This window comes from Tupaia chinensis, unplaced genomic scaffold (assembly GCF_000334495.1).
Source record: "Tupaia chinensis unplaced genomic scaffold, TupChi_1.0 Scaffold000459_1, whole genome shotgun sequence".
In the NCBI taxonomy this organism is placed as follows: Eukaryota; Metazoa; Chordata; class Mammalia; order Scandentia; family Tupaiidae; genus Tupaia; species Tupaia belangeri.
The window spans coordinates 3,100,602-3,119,811 of NW_006159968.1; the positions used below are offsets into that span (position 1 = coordinate 3,100,602).

At 40.7% G+C, this 19,210-nt stretch overlaps 1 long non-coding RNA gene across 2 annotated transcripts in view; it reads left to right on the forward strand.

Annotated features, from left to right (window-relative positions):
* The window catches only part of LOC106735611 (uncharacterized), a 101,621-nt gene extending 100,465 nt beyond the window's left edge, over window positions 1–1,156 (forward strand). For both annotated transcript variants that reach the window (XR_001370905.2, XR_001370906.2), the window contains exon 4: window positions 963–1,156. This is a non-coding gene — a long non-coding RNA (uncharacterized LOC106735611). The remainder of the gene's footprint in view (window positions 1–962) is intronic.
* The last annotated feature ends 18,054 nt before the right edge of the window (window positions 1,157–19,210 follow it).

The window sequence follows — 19,210 nt, forward strand, 5'->3', positions numbered from 1 at the left end:
TCCCGGACCTGGTGGCTTAAAACTCACGCCGGGCACGTGTGCATGCATGCCCAAGATCCCGAGAGGAGAATGGAGGAGAAGGGATTGTGGCATGACCATCCCCCCTGGGGGGTGATTTCTCGCTTTCTGTCTGTCTGTCTGTCTGGCGAGAGCACGCACCCTATAGCGAAAACCACTCAAAATAAAATAAGATGGAGATGGGAGTGGGGGGGTGCATTCCCAGAAGAGAAAACACCCTAGGAACCCCCAAAATTCAGTGTTTGTAGAGTGTATGACTGTGAGTTAGTACACAGAGAGGAAATGGAGAGTCATCTTGACCCTGGAAAATTTGTCAGCTTTGCTTATGTTTTAGGGAGGGAGGAGAAAAAGGGAGAGTGCGACACTGGAGAGCATTTCAGAATTGATGTTTTGCATGACATCTTTCCATCCATGATAGACCCAGCTTGCCCTTGGCCTGCGGTCAGCTCTGCAGTCCTGCAGATGAGGCAGACTTGTTCAGAAATGGCCCGTGGAGGAGGGAAGAAAATGCCGCTGCTGTGCAGTAGGTGGCACCCTTGCCTCTGGCTTGGAACTTCCTGAGGTTGAAGAACCCTTTGACAAATCTGTTTCTTTGCTCTTGGGAGGTCAGTCTCAGAAGTGATGTCTTGTAACCTATGTGAGGAGGAAGAAGGGAAAAGTGACTAAGAAGTATTGAGATGCTTTTGTGTGCCAGGCCTGTGCTAGGCACATCGGTACTCAGAATCTTACTCAGTCTGTACAATCTATAGCCCTTCTGCTCCTTCTCACAAATCCCCTCTTCTATTTCTCTCACTTTTCCACCTCAATTTTTACGCCCCTCAATGAAGCCCCCGATGTCTGAGGACTTACTATGAACCAGGCACCAAATAAGCCCTTTCATGTGCAATTTCATCTTTGCATCAAAAACTACTTTGCTTGATTCTATTGTTGTCTTCCTTTTGCAGAGAAGAAAATTGAACCTGGGAAAGACAAAGTAATTTTTCAAGATATGTGAGTAATAAATGGTAGAACAACTATTTGATACTAATTCAGACTTCTTCGCCCTACGGCTCCACTTTTTCTCTGCATTGTTATTTTTATGGTTTGAATTCACAAACACAGTATTTTCCCACTACTTACAGCCAGAACTTTTGACCTTTGTCAAAAAGGTCACAGACTGAACATCACATTTTATTGAGAAATGGACTCTTTTGCCTCTTTGAAATAATTTGAAAAGTATCAAAATGTTTTCTTTCCACATCATAGATGTTTAAATCTGGACTCTTGAGAAGGGATGATGGTATATATGCTCCCACCCTCTATCACCTCCCACTTTTGTCAATCCCAGTGCTGTGATTTGGATAATGGCTGTCTCCCAAGAGTTTGTGTCTTAGAATTTGGCCTAATATAATGTCATTGGAGGTGGTGAGACCTGTACGAGAGCAGTCCTAGTGGTGGTGTTTTAATAGTAAAGAAACAATCCACTAGGCCTTCATTAATGGATTAATACTATCTCAAGAAGAGTGCATTCTCATTTTCATGGAAATGGGTTGGTTCCACTAAAAGTCATTGTTATAAAAGTGCTGCCTTCCAGTCTCTCTCTATGTGTCTGCTGACTTTCCACCTTACTCTGCCATGTCATGATACAGTAGGGGCTGGCCAGATGCCAGTTCCATGCTATTTAACTTTCCAATCAGGAGAATCATGCACCAAATAAACCTCTATTCTTCATAAATGGCCTAGTCTTAAGTATTTATGATTAACAACACAGTAAAGAACTAAGATACTCAATTTTAGCTGTGTACCTCTATGTCCTTCGGTAGATTGTACATTCATTTCTCACTCGTCTATTCATTTGCTACTTTATCTATTAATAATTTCAGCTAATATCTAATGAGCTGTCCTGAGCTCTGTTCCACAGAGGTGTGGTTTAATAAAATACTGTCTCTGATCTCAAGAGGCTCATAGTCTAGTGAGAGAGACAGACCAGTAAATATACATTACAACACAGTGTGATAAGGATGTCTTTCAGTGTGAGTGGCCCCTAAGGAGGGGCACCATCTGTGTGTTTAGCCCATGCCTGTGCTTAGCAGAGGCACAAACAAAGTATATGAAACGATTGCATGATGCACTCAGCCAAGGGATCAGATAGGCTTTCTGTAGGAAGATAAGCCAGATCTGAGAGGAAAATGGAGAGGAGGTAGAGTTAGCCACCTAAGAGAATTGGGTAAGGGAGGTGTGTTCCCTGTGAAGACAGCAGAACACCTGCTTACCCAGAGTCTGGAGCAGGTACCCAGCTCAGTATTGGGCATAGCAGGTGCTTAGAGAAGCCACAGAGACTTTATGCTCTACTAATCAGCCCTCTGTTGTACAGCTATGGGGGGCACCTTTCACTGTTTCCTTCTATTGTATGCACACAGCATTCAGAGGGCAATGCAGATGCTGGTCCTGGAGTTGAGCAACAGGGTGCTGCCTCTCTTTGAATGCAAATGTGTCTGCTTGCATTTTTGTCTTTTTGATATTTCTTGTCTTCTGATTCTACCCTGTCTAGTCCCGTTGTTTCCTGGATCCTTGCCAGCACACACTCTTTGTTCCTGTAGGGCATAGGTTTCCTCTGCTTTCTGCATACACCTCTTCTCTCTCCATGGCTATCCTCAGCAGTTCTCTTCATGTACAGCATCGTTTTCTATTCTGCTTAGCTGAGTCCTTCAGTCCTGCAAATGCTGCCACCTCTAGAAAGTATTTTCTGATAACCAGAACTCCAGTTGATCTCTACTTTTTAAAAATACCTCTACTGGTTATACAACTAAGATCAGACAGCTTCTTAGTTGACCATGAGTCTTACCCTGTCTCCTTAGCTCACCTCTAAAGTCCACTGCATCCCAGAGAGGTGAAGGTATATCCCCAAATTTATACAGTGAATCAGGACCAGAGCTGAACTTAGAAATCCAGGGTCTAGATTGGTCCCAGCTCTCAGCACTTCTCTGCTGCCTCCAGGGACTGGCAGTTACCCTTGTCATCATCTGCTTGACTTCCTCCTTGCAAGAGTGTACTCTCATCTGTCTCCTCACCTTCTTCATAGTTTCTTCTGGGAACACTGGAATTACTATCTTAATAGACAAACTCACTCAGACACATCTGTTTTTAGACATCTTTGAGTTCGTAAGTCTTCTCTTTGCACATGTTGCCATGTGTGCACTCAGGGGCCATTCCCCTTTCCAGGATGATTTGGGGCTAGAGCTAATCCTCAAACATGAAGCAACATAGACGTACGAGCTCATACACACATAGTCTAGTGACTGAAAATGCATCTGCAGCTGCTCTCCTTTCTAGCAGTCTTCCTCTCTGTGATTTGGGTAATGGTTCAGCCTTGCAGAATGCTATAAATGTACTTGATGCAAACAGGAACGTCAGGAGGAACAGATAAAATAATCAATGACTTGTGTGGGCTAAACTAGGATGGACATAGGATTTGGGGATCAATCAGACCTAACAAGTCTACGGGTCCTTGAGTGGGACATTGGAGTTTCTAAACTTTTTCTTCTCATCTGTAAATCAGAGCTAAAATGAGTGACAACTGCATCTCAAAGAGTTGTTGTGATTGGTCTCCCTCATCTGCCTCCCTCCCACCTCTGATCCACCCTTCCAGTCGGCACAGTGGTCACTCATTTACTCCCCTCTTCACCCTTTAATGGTTCTCATTGACTTCAAGACAAAGCCCAAACCCCCAGCAGGGCACATGTGAACTCAGCTGCTGGGACCATGCAGTTAACACAAGCTGAGTATGAAAGAACTGCCCCTTGTGCCTAGAGCAAGGACTTGGCTGAGGAGAACTGTTTTCAAGGTCAACAGTTTTACGAGTTCTGGACCTCACTTCCATTGTGTTACTGTACTGGCCTGCACTCAGTTTCTCTGCCATGGGCCTTATTGCCATACCCTGGTACCCCATAAAGGCACCCCCAGCCTTACTATAACTTTTACAATAATCCTAAAATAATGTGGATCCACTAAGGCGGCAGCTGCGTAGGGCGGTGGCTGTGAACAGGAGTTACTCCCATTAGACTCATCCCACCCTCCTGGAAAATGTCAATAAAGAATGCTACATTCACTTCTCCTACTCAGGATTACTAATAGGCAAAGGATCTCAGTAGCCAGGAGGGGCTCAGGGACTCATCCACGAGGTGCTGTTACCCCAAAGACCATAAGCCACCCTTAACCCTTACTCTCAGGACAAGGGAAGATCTCCATTTCCCAAGCCACAGCCATTAGCAGTATGTAGAGGGTCCCAAGTACACAATAACCTTCAAGTCAGTCATTTATACTCACAAGACCACATTCCTTTCCTATGTAGACTCACCCTCTTAGCTGTAGACTACCCCAGAGATAACATAAGTATTTCACTTTAGTATATACTAACCTTGTCTTTACTAAACCAGACAGGATTTATTTCTAGGCTCCTGTAATTGCTACCACCCTAGCCTGAAGCTAAAGTTCTCAAAAACTGACCCGAGACTCAAATTCTCAAGTCAATCTGGGACTAAAGTGATCAAGATTCCTGGGAGCCCTCTCATCCAAAGACCCTCCCTGGTAATCAAGATCAAAGAAGAAGATGCACCCAAAAAATGGACTTCCTCGTTCTAAAAAAGATGACTGTTTATACCTAAACAAAACAGACGTCATGTTTTATGATTATTATTCCTATACTTTGAATGCCTTACCTTTTAGAGCAAAGTGTTTCACTTACATCCCCTCACCCATCCCACTACTGTAAAACTCCTTCCATAATTCCATAATAAATACGCATGACTTCTGGCTATCAGGGCTGCAGTCCAGAGTTTACTCTGGGTGTAGCCGGCTAAGAACATGTTAAAGGGCATGAGGTCTTAGTCTGATTCCTGTTCACCCGCGTCGCCTTGCTGTGCACTCACCCCGGCTGGGGTACGGCTCCCAGCACTCAGCCTCTTTTGTTCCATAGGCATTCATTGAGTTGATCTGTGCTAAGCAATGAGAAGATCACAGCAAAGAACTGCAATCTCTTCTAAAAGGACTCACCCTTTCTGACCTTCTCCTACAATATTGACATGCTGAATTGCCAAGGGTCTCAGAACTCACATTTTATTTTGTCCTCCATATCTTTGAACATGCTGTAACCTCTGTGTGGAATTCCTTTCACTCTTGTCATTCTGGAAGACCTATGTAACATTCCCATCCCTACTCAGGTACATCTTTGTTAAAGATTTATTTATTTATTCCATGAGTGAGAGAGACAGAAAAAGAAACAGCATCCTCAACGTGGGCCCGATGCCATGATCCATACCCAGCTTTAGCGAGCCCTAGATCATGGGCACGCATGTGCCTAGTATATTCAGGGAGAACTCTGGACATGAACCTGAAACCTTCCTGTGTGGGTCAGCCTTGCAGAGTGTTGTCTTTTATTGCTATGCCACGTTGCAGGCCCATGGCATCTTTTCTATGAGGCCCACCCTGAATGTCTCAGGAAGAGTTCCTTTTCTTTCCTTCCTCTCTCCTTCTGGCACCCACCTACTGGCACCCACCTATTGCTTTCCCAGCTCTCTCCCCACTAATAGCATCTGTTTGTATACCTGGTCTGCCTCTAGTGTGTAAAGACTACAGTCTATACATTAATCAAATTTTGGGACCTTCTCTTCCTCCTTATCACCAACCACTGAATGCTTACCATGTACTAGATTCCAAGTCAAGTTTGTGTACTTTATCTCATCTAATCTTCCCAGAAATTATATAAGTCCTGTTAGTATACCCATTTTATACTTCTAGAAACTGGGGCTGAGAATAGTGAGGAACTTGTCCAAGGTTACCTAGTACCTACTAGGTAAGTGTCAGAATCAGAATTTGAACCCTACTCTAATATCACCCTACATACCTTCTGTCATAATGACCAGTAAACATATGCTATGAAGGAACTTGGCATCATAAGTGAGAATACAATTGTTCCATGATAGCACAATAATGTAGGTGTGTATGTGCATACTCCACTCAATGCTTTTCAAACTACTTGTAATGAAAGAATACTTTTTCTTTTTAATTTTCCATCTTCGATGGACCAATGCTTTTTTACAATATGATACAAAATGAACTACTAGGGAAATGATCATGCAGTAGAATATTGTGACTAAATCAAATTGATTTATTCTGTCCTTAACCTGTTTGTGGACCATCTTTGCACAGTACTCCACTGCCAGCTCAGAATAGTAATGTGTTGGATACTGATTGCAGAATGAATCAAATTACTTGACTGAGGGTTTTGATGAAAAATGGAAAGCTGCAAACCTAGTGAATTCTTTCTGTGAGACAGATTCCTACTTGAGATGCTGTGGAAAAGTAAGCATTTTCTCCACCAGAAGATGGTACTGCACCTGGTGGGTGGAGGTAGTGGAGTGGTCCTAGGCAAAACTTGTTTGCTTGGTACTGCTTGAAGATGTCTTCCTACTATTGGAGAGGGAAAGTAGGATGAAACCTAAAGAATAAAACCTACCCTTTCAAAAGAATGTATTGCTCTTTTATGCTCAGATTGGTTTTTGGAGGGGAATGATAAACTGTTGTACTGATTCAACAAGGCAGTGGTATTATGGATGAGTTCTCTGGTAGAATATTATATTTTGAAAAATCTCATGTTCAAGTTTTTTTGTTGCACTTTAACGTACAGTTAGTTTTGATGAGAAATAGCTGGGGAAGTGGGGCTGGGGAAATGTACTGACTGCTAAAGCATGAACAGTATCTGACATTGAAAGGAACCATATAGTTCTAGCTCAAGGCTCTTCTTAAGGTGAGGAAACTGAGCTCTTAGAAGGGTCAAATCCTGGACCAAGAATACACAGAATGCTAATAAATGAGCTGGGATAAAAAGCCTGATGTTTGGTCATGTCAGCCAAATATTTATTGAATATTAGAAAACACCTCCAAAGCTCCAAAGTTGAAAAGGAACAATCAGAAATTTCTAGGTCTCTGAATGTCGCTGAATTGGTCAAGTGTCTACCCACTGACATTCTCTGATGGGCCAACACTATCTGCTTTCACATCCTTTGTAGGAATGCCTCAGAGAGCCCACAAGATAATGCCAGTGGAGGTTGGCATTCTTTCGACCTTGGATTGTTAGTCAATTCCCAAAGGCATGAAGTCTTGATTTTGGCCTGCATGAGTTCTGTTTCTGACTCACATATATGGTTGAATACTTTCAAATACACATCAATGCTCCAGTGATTATATACATGGTGTTTAATTTTAATTGTGTATATTAGCACAGATCTTTTTTACGTATTTTAAAATTTTGGTCAATGATACTAAAAAGACAAGTACACCCACAGAGGAGTCAATGGATTATCTGATGTTAGAAAAGCTCTCCTAATTGAAAGGTTGGAAAACATGGTTGTAGACAGTAATGTGTTGGAAAATGCCATGAGTTTAGGGAAACATGAGACGCTGCATTGTTTGTTATGCCCAGGATGGGTGTGACACATACTACAGTGGACAGAAGAGAGAGCGAAGTCTTCTGAGAGCAACCTTCGTTGAGGGCAAGTATGGTGGTTAAGGACACTCATTTTGGAGTGAAATGCTCTTGGACTTAAATTTGCTCTTATTCTACTTACTGTGTGTGTTCCTGGGAAAATGGCATAACCTTTTTGAGTCTGTTGCCTCATCTTTAAAAAGGGGTTTATAATACTTATTTCATAGGGTGGTTGTGAGGATTAAATGAAATAATGGGTCAAGTACAATGCCTGGATCACAGTAAACATTTCATAAACAGTATCACTCTATAACCTCTAACACCATTGTTGTTACCACTACTGGCATAGTTACCATTCCCATCAGTACCACCACCATCAAAACCCTGCTATCACAACCACCACCATCGACATCACTATCAAAACCTCCACCTTATAAGCCCCAGAATATAACTTTGCTAGTGCACCTGAAAATGAACTCATCTCTTCCCTGTAATCTTACTCATCACTTGCTTTCTATTGTCACTATGTCATCTGTGACCATCAGGGAGTGTTCGGGGTATATTGGCGGTAAAGTCCCTTTTTTTTTCTCCATTGCTTGTATGTTTGGCCATCTCATTGCTCACGGTCTGCCTCCTTCTGCCTGTTTCTTTTTACTGTGGGGTTTCAGGTTGGGCACCATCTGCAGTCCTAGATTGTTTGAGTTCACGAGCTGAACCCAACAGGAGCAAAAAGTACATCAGCTGCCTCAGTCCAACCATCTGTTGAAGTAAGTCTGCTCACGAGCATGGTGTGCATATGGCAGAACCGAACTTTGGGTTGTAGTCTGCTCTGCCTCTGGCAAATGGTCCCATCTGCAGTCCCTGGCATCTGCCTCTCTTTCAAGGCCTGGCATTCTAATTCCTGTCTAGAATTGAGTATCATCTGAAAACTCAGTCTGTTTGGTTGGGCCCTGATAACCTGTACAGTCTGGACCAATCTCCTATTTCAGAGGTCTGGATCCTTCTTTCCATGATTCCTGAGTGACTGCCTGGCAGCCTATGTGAATGTACAAAATAGCCCCAAATTAGGTTGCAAGTGCCTATCTGTATCAGAACTTTTTTTGTTGTATGTGTCAAAAACTAAAATTTACTCAAAGAGAATAAATTACAGAACAGTCTTATGCAGGTGAAAAAGTCTAGGAGTTACTGACTTTGAGTTTGCTTGAATCTGGGTGATAGTACTTTGTCATTGGGTAAACTCTCCATCTCTTGGCTTACTCTCTTCTGTTGGATTCTGTGTGGTTCCTAATGGTGCCCTCACCATGCCAGGCTTGTTCCCCACAGAAAAAAATGGGGGAGCTCATATTAGAAGAGGAAATTCTACATCCTAGAACACAAAAAGAGTATCTAAGTATTGTGTAACCTGCTTTTGATTTGTTCCTATTACTTAAACTTAACCCTAAACTCAACTTGTTGGGGACAACAGGAAGAGTACAGCTTTGAAACTAGCACATCTGTTGGAATACTTGTTTTCTCCATTCCTGGCTGAGTGATCTTGAGTAAGTTGCTTAATGTCTATGATCCTTGGACTGGACTCCTCTTCTTAAAATAGAAATGATAAAGCCTTCAGCTCAGTATTTGTTTTGAAGCTTAAATGGGATAATACGAAATGCCTGGCACATAGTACAGAGTCAGATGTCAGCTCTTTCTTTTTCATATTGATACTACATGACCCATATTTGAGCTGATATATATATATGTGTGTGTGTGTGTGTTCTCATTGGAACCTTGTGCTACCCCAAATAAGCTATCTTTCATGACTTTCCTCACACACACATTATGTATATATATACACATACATATACATGTATGTATATTTATATATAGCATAACAGCTCAAATATATGTATATGTATGTGTGTGTATCTGTATATATATATATATATACACACTTTTCATTGGAACCTTGAGCTACCCCAAATAACTATCAGACTTTCTTAACAACCACATATATATGTGTATATATAGCATAACAGCTCGTGTGTGTGTGTATAGATACACATATGTGCATCTATATACACAGTTCTCATCAGAACCTTGGGCTACCCAAATGAACTATCTTTTATGTATTTTGTCCCTGGTTTTCCTATATTATTATGTCTGTGATATGAGAGGACCCATCCATTCACTCATACACCATCATAACTATTACTAGTAGTGATAAGCAGAATAATAATTCTACCTTTTTCTCCTGCCTGACCTTTCTCTTCTCAAACCTTTTCATTTTTTATCAAATAGAGAAAAAGCCATTGATCTGATTAGGCAGAGTTCATGGCCCTGACGATCTGGTCTGGGATGCAATCACTCTTTGAAAGACCTCTCACTCTGCTTCTTGCCTCAGTTCCAGGCCCAGTTGTGGCTCTTTACCATTCTGTCTGTCTCACAGGGGGCTATGTGGATAAATAGCCACATTCTAAATGCATAGGCTAGGTCATGTCTTCACCTACTTTATTGTTTGAGTTTGTGGTTCTAATGTTAACTTTCTGAGGTAGAAAAGTGGTAGTGGTAGGATGGTGGTGGTGATATGGGAAGGAGAAATAGAGTACTAGGTCCTATGTGAATCTAAGTCATCTGTCTTTACAGAGTTCTGAACTGGTATTTCTGGTTCTCATGCAACCCTCAATGAAATAGTACCTAGATTATCTTCTACTGTGTGTGCATGTGTGTGCATGCATGTGCATGTATGCATTACTACTCTTGAAAACTCTGTGGGAAAGTATAAGTGACAGGAAAGACAGTGTATAACCATTCCTAATACCCTAACCTTAATACCATCAACTCTGCCCAGATTGCCTAAGAGTAGCTATTATTTGCTGAGCATCTCCTGCATGCAAGGTAGATACTAAGTAATTTATTTCTACCATTTCATTCTTCTGCCTACCAGTGTTTACACCCATGCACCCATGCATCATCCATCTACCGGTGTCTACCCATCCATCCATCCATCCATTTGTATATGCAACAATTTTCTTTTTTTGGAGACGTTTTTCCTATAGGGTGCGTGTGCTTGCCAGAAAGAGAGAGAGAGACAGAGAGACAGAAAGCGAGAAATCGCCCCTCCAGGGGATGGCCATGCTGCAATCCCTTCTCCTCCATTCTCTTGGGATCTTGGGTATGCATGCGCATGTGCGCAACGTGAGTTTAAGCCACCAGGTCTAGGACTGGAACCGTGGTCAACTACATGGGAGTACATTGACGTAGCCATTACGCCATCTGCTGATTTCTTGTATATGCAACAATTTAACATTAATTAAATGTCTCTTGTGTGTCAGGCACTAAATTAAGTAGACCCTGCTCTATGAAGCCCAGTGTCTAGCTATTTTGGACTTTGTCCTTATTTATCCCAACAAACCCTCATCTTTCTCCATTTCAACTAAGTAATGATATCGCTGCTAATCTAAAGATTTGGCAGACTTTACCTCTAACACTGGAGCTCGTTAAGAGGATAAAGTGAAATAAAGGATATGAAAAGCCTGCAGGACCCTAAGGCCTTAAGCAAATATGGATTTTATTTTATTTATTTATTTTTTATTATCAATTTTCATTATTGGAAAGGGAGAGCTGGGAAGGTACCGAATTAGTATTTTATTGCTTTTATAACAAATTACCTCAAACTTAGTGGCTTAAAAGAATATATGCTTATTATAATTTTGCACATCTGGAGGTCAGAAGTATGAAATGGCACTTGAGAAGCTATGATCAACGTGTTGGTAGGGCTGTGTTCCCTGGGTAAGATTGAGGGAAAAATCTGTTTCCTTGCCTTTCTAGTATCTAGAGGCTGCCTGCATCCCGTGGCTTGTAGCCCCTTCCTCATTCTTCCATCCTTGAAGTCTGCAATCATATCCTTATGACCTCTACATTCATTGTTACATCTCCTCTGACATCTTCTGCTGCTTTTTTTCCTTGAAGGGCCCTTGTGATTACATTGGGTCCACTTAGGTAATCCAGGGGACCCTTCCATTTTCAGAGATTATTATTTAATCACACCCACAAAGTCTCTTTTGCCCTGTAAATTAACATAAGTGAATTCACAGGTTCTAGAGTTAAGATGTGAGCATCTTTGTAGGGCTACTACTCTACTTACCACAGGTATTACACCATCTAGGCTGCACTGCATAAGTTGCTAGACCTCAGTCTTCTCTCTTGAAACATGACATTAATAATAGCCACCACAGAATTGTTGCAAAGGTTAAATGTGAAAGCATTTATGAAAAATTTAACACAATTAGTGGGACATTGTAAATGCTCACTAAATTATAGACATGATAATAATTAGTTCCTGAAAAACAATTCCTTCTTCAGTTTTCATAGGGTGTGAGTGGAGGAGTGAGGACCAAACAGAGAGTTGAAAAATAGACACCATGTTACCCTTTTTTTTCTTCTAATAAAAAATCTAGACATTGTCTTTGGGATGAGTCAATAAACTATTGCTCTTTTCTCAATTTAAGGACTAATTTTTTGAGAAAGGGACATTATAATAAATTATTTAATTATTTTATGTTTGTGATAAAACATGTAACTTTAAATTTATAAACAGTGTCAATGTTTATGCTGGGGAAAAAGAGTATTGGAAAGGTGTGGGTGTGGGAAGAGCTATAAAATGTCTTTGCCCAAAGCCATAATGATTATGACATTCAGAATAGAAATTCTGTTTGTTTAATTTTTCCTTTTTTTCCCTTTTTGCCTGCATGGGAAATATCTAAGTCTGCCAAAGCAATTTGTTTTTTCATTTATAGGGACTACAGGTATCACCCTCAAATATTGCTCAGAATAAAACCCAACTGAAAATGTAATCAAACTGAAAAATTTCTTGACAAGCCAGGGTCACAGTTATAGAGTGATGTTTGTCCCTCCACTGTGACAGGGTCGGTTCTGGCCCATGAGGAGACAGCTGGCATAGTTGTCCCATCCTTCACTGTCCCCACAGTGAGGGAGCTCCCTCAACCCAGCCGCACTCTATTTGCTCAAAGTTTGCCTGTCAGAGAAGCAGAGAGCAATCCCTTACTGAGAAGACACAAAAATAGATCCCTTTTGATTTTACTGCAGAATTGCTGCTTTCTGAATTTGAGTTGTTTGTCAGATAAGGGAGGTTTCACTGCTTCAGAAGAGGGCTCTTCTCCCTCTGCTGGTTATGTAAGAATTTCTTGAATCCAGGTAGGTGTCCCTGGTCCTGATAGCCCAGACGCTTTATCCAGGTCTTCTGGAATATGCAAATGGATCATAGCATTTGACTCAGGAGAAATCCGGAACCCTAGAGTGATAACAGTAGAAAGGTTCATGTTATTGGTGTTATCTTCAGAGAAGGAACTGTGCCATTTTCTGAGAGGTTGCACAGAGACAGAAATGAATGTGATTCAGAATTTTAAAGATTGTTATGGTCTGAGCTGTGTATCCCTCAAATATCTTTAAGCCCTAAACCCCAATATCCCCAGATGCAACTATATTTGGAGATAGCATCTTCAAAGATTAGGTAATTAGATTAAACTGAGATCATTAGGGTGAGCCCTAATCCAATGTGATGGACATCCTTGTAAGAAAAGGAAATTAGGACTTGGCTGTGTCCAAAGTGAAGATACAGGGAGAAGGCAGTCATGGTGGAATCCAAGAAGAGAGGCCTCAGGAAAAGACCAATCCCGTGACACCTTGACCTTGGACTCTGTCCTTCAGAATTATAGTACAATTCATTTCTGTTGTTTAAGTCACTGGATGTGTGATACTTTCTTTCCCCTTTCACAGATGGGTGTTTAACGATGATGATGTACATTATTATAATGTTCTCACAATATGTGATTTCACATTTTTACACAAAGTCCCCATCATGATGTATACTATACACACACACACACACACACACACACACACATATATATACACACACACACACACACACATATATATATATATATATATATATATATATTTATTTATTTATTTATTTATTTATTTTAACAGAGAACTTTACATTTTTCTGTCTGTTAAATGTTTCTTCCCTTCACACCACACATCGCTCTCTACCACCCACTCCCCTCCCTTTCAGTCTCTGATATCTACACTTATCCTCTCTTCTATCATAGCTTCAGATCTTTCAATTTCTGCCACAGAGTGCAGATATTCAGTACATATTGTGTGAGGATAGACAGTATACCTTTCAAAGTCTGGATTACTTCATTTCACATTGGCTTCTATTGGGTTGTCAGGAAAGTCATGACGTGTTTTTTACATAGAAAAGCCATGGAAAAATACATCATGACTTTCCTGATGACCTAATATATCCATCCACTTTGAATCAAATGATAGGGTCTTATTGTTTCTTATAGCTAAGTAATATTCCATAGCATATATGTGTTACAATTTTTCAACCCATCTGTGAATACTTTTTAATGGCAACCCTATCAAATGAATAGTCATTTAAATCCTGTCTTTTTTTTTGGTGTAACGTTAAGCAAGCCACTAGATTTTTTTTCTGAGTTTGTCAAAACCATCTGAAAATGGGAATTAGTAATAATCCTTGTTCTGTCAAAGTCACAAGGTTCTCAGTATAAATTAAATGGGATTAGGATTATGAGAGGTTCTCTTGTACACATCTCACCTAGGTGAAGTAGTCAAGAAGTACATGGCCTTATAATATCTTGGGTAGTCACTATTTAAGTCAACGTGATGAGAGATGTCATTTCTTGTGCCATAATTGAATACTTAATTGAGATATCATAGAGTGTCAAGGTGACATGGACCATGAGAACATGCGAAAATTTAGCATTGGTGAGGGCTCTGGACTCTCACATGGCCGACTGTGATTTAAGCCCCAGACCTGCTGGCTTGCTTTCTCACTTTCCCTCTATCTCTGTTTCTCTTTGGTGAGTGAATGTATCCTACAACAAATTCAATAATAATAATAATAATAATAATAATAAATTAATATTCTTTTAAAAAATTCAGTGGGAATTCCCTCTATTGAGTTGAAATAAACATACGGCAGTTTTAGGAAGAGAGGGAGCAAGTCTTGTTTTTATTGTGAACTGAGGTTGGTTATCATCTACTCTACAGTATCTTCTAGAATTAAAACAGTTGACATTTTTCTCTCATTTAAAACATTTTTCTCTGGTCAGCTGGTGGCATGGTGGTTAAGGTAGCTGGATCCCACATAGCTGACTGCATGGTTTAAATCTGGACCCAGCAGATTAAAAAGCATGCCTAGTATGCATGTATGTGCCCAAAATCCTGAGGAGAGAATGGAAAGGGATTGTGGCATAGCCATTCCTTCTGGAAGGTGCTTTCTACTTTCCATCTCTGTTCCTTCCTTTCTGGTGAGTGCTCAGGTCCTATAGCAAATTAAAAAAATATTTTTTCTCTAGGAAGTATTATCTCAAGCACATTTTGGTGCCTGTCTTTGAATTTTTTAAATTAATTATTATTATTATTTATACACTCCATTGCTATACATTATTTAGATTGTAAAGAGCTTTTACCCAACATGATAGACACTATACACCAGGCAAGTTGAGAATACTATACATGACATTATCAACAGACAACAAACCATATCTGTGTCCCACAAATGTCCTCTTTCTACATTTTTCCCCAAATTTCCCTTTCTGCACCCTTCTCCTCTCCCACCCTCCTTCTGTATTGTCCCCAGTGTCCATAACAATGTTCAATGCTTTTATGTCCTCCAGTCTTTCAGTCTCTACCATAGATTGTATACAGTTGGTATATGTTAAGTGGAGATATACAATGTCTCTGTTTCATAGCCTGACTTTCTTCACTCAGCAATAAATCTTCCATGTTCATACACTTTCTAGCAAATGTCAGGGTCTTATTTTTTTATGACTGAATAGTAGTCCATGGAGTATATGTGCTACACTTTTTCAATAATTCATCTGTTTGTGGAAATTTGGGTTGGTTCCATGTCTCGGCAATCATGAATAATTCTGCAATAAATATAGTTGCACAAGCGCTTTTCTGACGGAGTTTTCTGCTATCCTTTGGGTAGATACCCAGGAGTGGAATTGCTGGATCATATGGTAGTTCTGTTTTAAGGTCTTTGAGGAGCCTCCATATTGTTCTCCACAGTGGCTGGACCAATTTACATTCCCACAAATAATGTAGGAAATTTCCCCTTTTATCACATCCCCACCAGCACTTATCTGTTGTTGTTTTTTTTTCTGTTTATTTATTTTTTTATTTTTTTTTTTTTTTATCTTTGCCATTCTGACTGGGGTTAGGTGGCATCTCATTGTGGTTCTGATCTGCATCTCCCTTATGATGAGTAATGTTGAGCATTTTTTCATATGCTTTTTGGCTGTTCAAATGTCTTCCTTAAAGAGTTGTTTATTCAGCTCATTTTCCCATCTTTTAATTGAGTTAATCATTTTCTTCTGGGTAAGCTGCTTGAGTTCCTTGTGTATTCTGGTTATTGGTCCCTTATCTGAGACATAGTTAACAAAAATTTTTTCCCATTCTGAGGATTGTCGATTCACACTAATTACTGTGTCCTTTGCTGTGCAGAAACTTCATAATCTGATATAATCACTCCTGTCAATTTTGGGAGTATTGACTGTGCTTTGGGAGTCTTGCTTAAGAAGTCTTTGCCTACCCTGTCTTTGAATTTTTAAATATTATTATTTGTGTTAGTTTCCTTTGGCCACTGTAACAAATTACCATAAACAGAAACAGAGATGTAGTTACCTATAATTCTGGAAGCTAGATGTTAATATCATGCAGGTGCTGGCAGGGCTAGTTCCTTTTGAATGCTCTGGAGAAGAATCCGTTTCCTTCCTTTGTCCAGTTTCAGAAAGTTGTTCACATTCCTTATCCTATGGTGTTGTCCTCATGTCACTTCAACCTCTTGTTTCTGTTTTCATGTCCTACCGCCTCCTTTGACATTTTTGCCTTACAGGATCCTTGTGGTTACATTTAGGGTTTACCTAGACAATCCAGGATAATATTCCATTTCTGAATCTTTAACTCAATTGTATCTTCAAGTCCTTTTTGCCATGTAAAGTAACATGTTCAAGTTTTGGGATTGCGATGTGTACATTTTGTGGTGGGGTATTGTTCAACCTACCGTGGCATTAAAGAAGCCATGTGGAATAATGTGAAGTGCAGTATCTTTCCCCAATTTCTCCAATTGCTAGCTATGGGAAAGTCACCTAATCTCTCTGAAGTTGTTTCCTTCCTCAAATGTCAAACGAGTATAACCCACCTCATGGGGTTGCTGTGGGAATTCATTACATGAGAGTATTTGGGAAGCAATTAATACAGTTCCAAGGACACAGCAGGCGCTCAGTAAATGGTAGCTATTTTGTTTCATTTGCTCTAGTTTTGTTGTTCCAAATTTATGCACACTCTCCATCTTTTTATTTTTTTCCTTCTGTTTTTCACAGAAAGAGTCATCTCAGACCCAGTTCTCTCTTGCTTCTTAGCTAGTACAGCATCAGGGATCTAAGTCCCATTAGAGCATTGGCTGACAACCTGAAGACATGCAAGCAGGGAAATATATTAGTCTCAAAGAAATTAAGGCTAACTCTTAGCCCTTCAGAGTAGCCCTTGGCAGACATGCAGAATTCTATCTTATCCAACCTACCACCCAGAACAGGGGCAGGTGGAGTGGCCTGCTTTTCTGCATAACTGAGGACTTGATGTTTGCAGCTCCAATTCCAATTCCCAAGACCAATGTTGCCTTAAGCCATGGGAGTATTTATCCAACCCAAGGCCTCCTACAGCTACTGTTCAGCCTTAAAAGTTCTTGCTGTTTGGCCAGTGTGGCAGGGCTCCATCACACCATGGCCTTCTGGCTTGTTCCTGATATCCTTTGTCTTTGCTTCTTTCCCGCTTTGGTGAGCTACATGATACCTCAGTCTTATTCTTACCAAATATTTTGGCAAGTATGGCTTGCCAAACTCTTGTCAACCTTATCCCTAGAAATTAAGACCATGACTTAAAACCCAATTCAGGAACATGAGAGATCTCCCACTGACAGTGCTCTCTGATACCAACTACTTACTTGAGACTCTCAAGTCTCAAATTCTCCTGCGTTTGTGTTTGGCCTTTCTGTTGGGACAACATCTGTTCACCCATCTACTTATCCATCTAGCCACTCCTCCACTATTTACTGTATCCCTACTATCGCTCTGGTTGATGCAGAGATGAGATCCATATAGTCCTGGCCTTCAAGATGCTTGAACTGCAGTGGAGGAGACAAATGAACAGTGAGACACTGTTCAACTGATAAATGAGGAATACCAAAGGGACTTCAGAGCAGGACATACTTAATTTAGTGATGAGAGTTCAGAGGCAACACTAAATCTGAGTGTTGCTAAGTGAACACGGAAGGACATTGCTTCTGCCAACTACTTGTCAAGTCTTCATCCTGGTTTCTTCTAATTCCAGACTGGCTCCTTCCAATACTCAACTCTCCCAGAGAGTAGCTGCTATAAACCGTGTCCTCCTTAAAATATGTTAAGGCTATAGCCTACAATGTGATTATATTTGATGATACTACCTAGAAAGTGATAATAAAGATTAAATGAGGTCATAAGACTGGGCCCCTAGGGACCAGCACATGACATAATGGTCACATTGCTAGACTTCCACATAGTCAACAGTGGTTCAAGTCCTGGACCCGGAGGCTTAAAATTCATGCTGGGAACATGTGGGTATGTTCCCATGATTCCAAGAGGAGGATGGAGGAGAAGGGATTGCACCCAGCGTGGCCATCCCCTTGGGGGGTGATTTCTCTCTTTCTGTCTCTCTGGTGAACACATGTGCCTTATAGCAAAAGTCTAAAAAAAAAAAAGAATGCACCCTTAATTTGAAAGTGCTAGTGTCCTTATAAAAGAGAAAGAAATACCAGAAAATCTGTCTTTGCCAGGCAAGGACATAATGGAAGCTAGCTACTTATAAGTTAGAAGGACTTCATTAGAAATCATATTGTCTGTCATTTTGATGCTGAACTTTCTAGAGCCCAGGACTATGAAAAATAAATGTTTGCTATTTAAGCCATCCCATCTGTAGTCTTTGTTACAGTGGCTCTCGCCCACTAAGACAGCAGCTAAAGAACATTTGGGTTTTTGGCTTCGTGGCAGGCGCAGTGCTGTGATGCAGGTATTTACTGAATGAAAAAAGGCCAAGTGCTTGAAATATGTCATCAGACTTGATTTCCATTAGGACACTATGAAAGATTAAATGATTCAATAGGTGATTTAATGACTTCATAGATGAGAAAATTGAGGCTCAGATGGGGTTAGTGACTTACTTGCAGTCACCTGCTGGAGCTGGATTTGAACTCAGGTCTGTCTGGTGTAAAGTCTGAACATCTGCCCTTGAGAGAAGATTGTTTCGAAAAGGAGTAAAACTCCACCTGCCTATTCCTTGGTCCATTCGAAAGACCTGCACCTGCTCTGGGTCTATTCTAGAGATGATAAGGATGTGGAGGCAGAGTGCTGGCCTTCAGGGGAGCGCTCTGTCAACTCAGCTGTGTCTGTGCTCCCTCCCTCAATCAGCCACATGGCAGTTTACTAGGACCTTCTCCTTCAGCTCTTTGCATTTATGACTGCACCCCATAAATCTCCAGAATTGAAAGACACACTAAACCAAATAACTCACTCTACCTGAGCCTGCTACTCAGTAGCTGAACTGGCTGGTGTGATGCATGGCTCCGTCTCTTTTGAATACAGTGTTATGCCTCAGGAA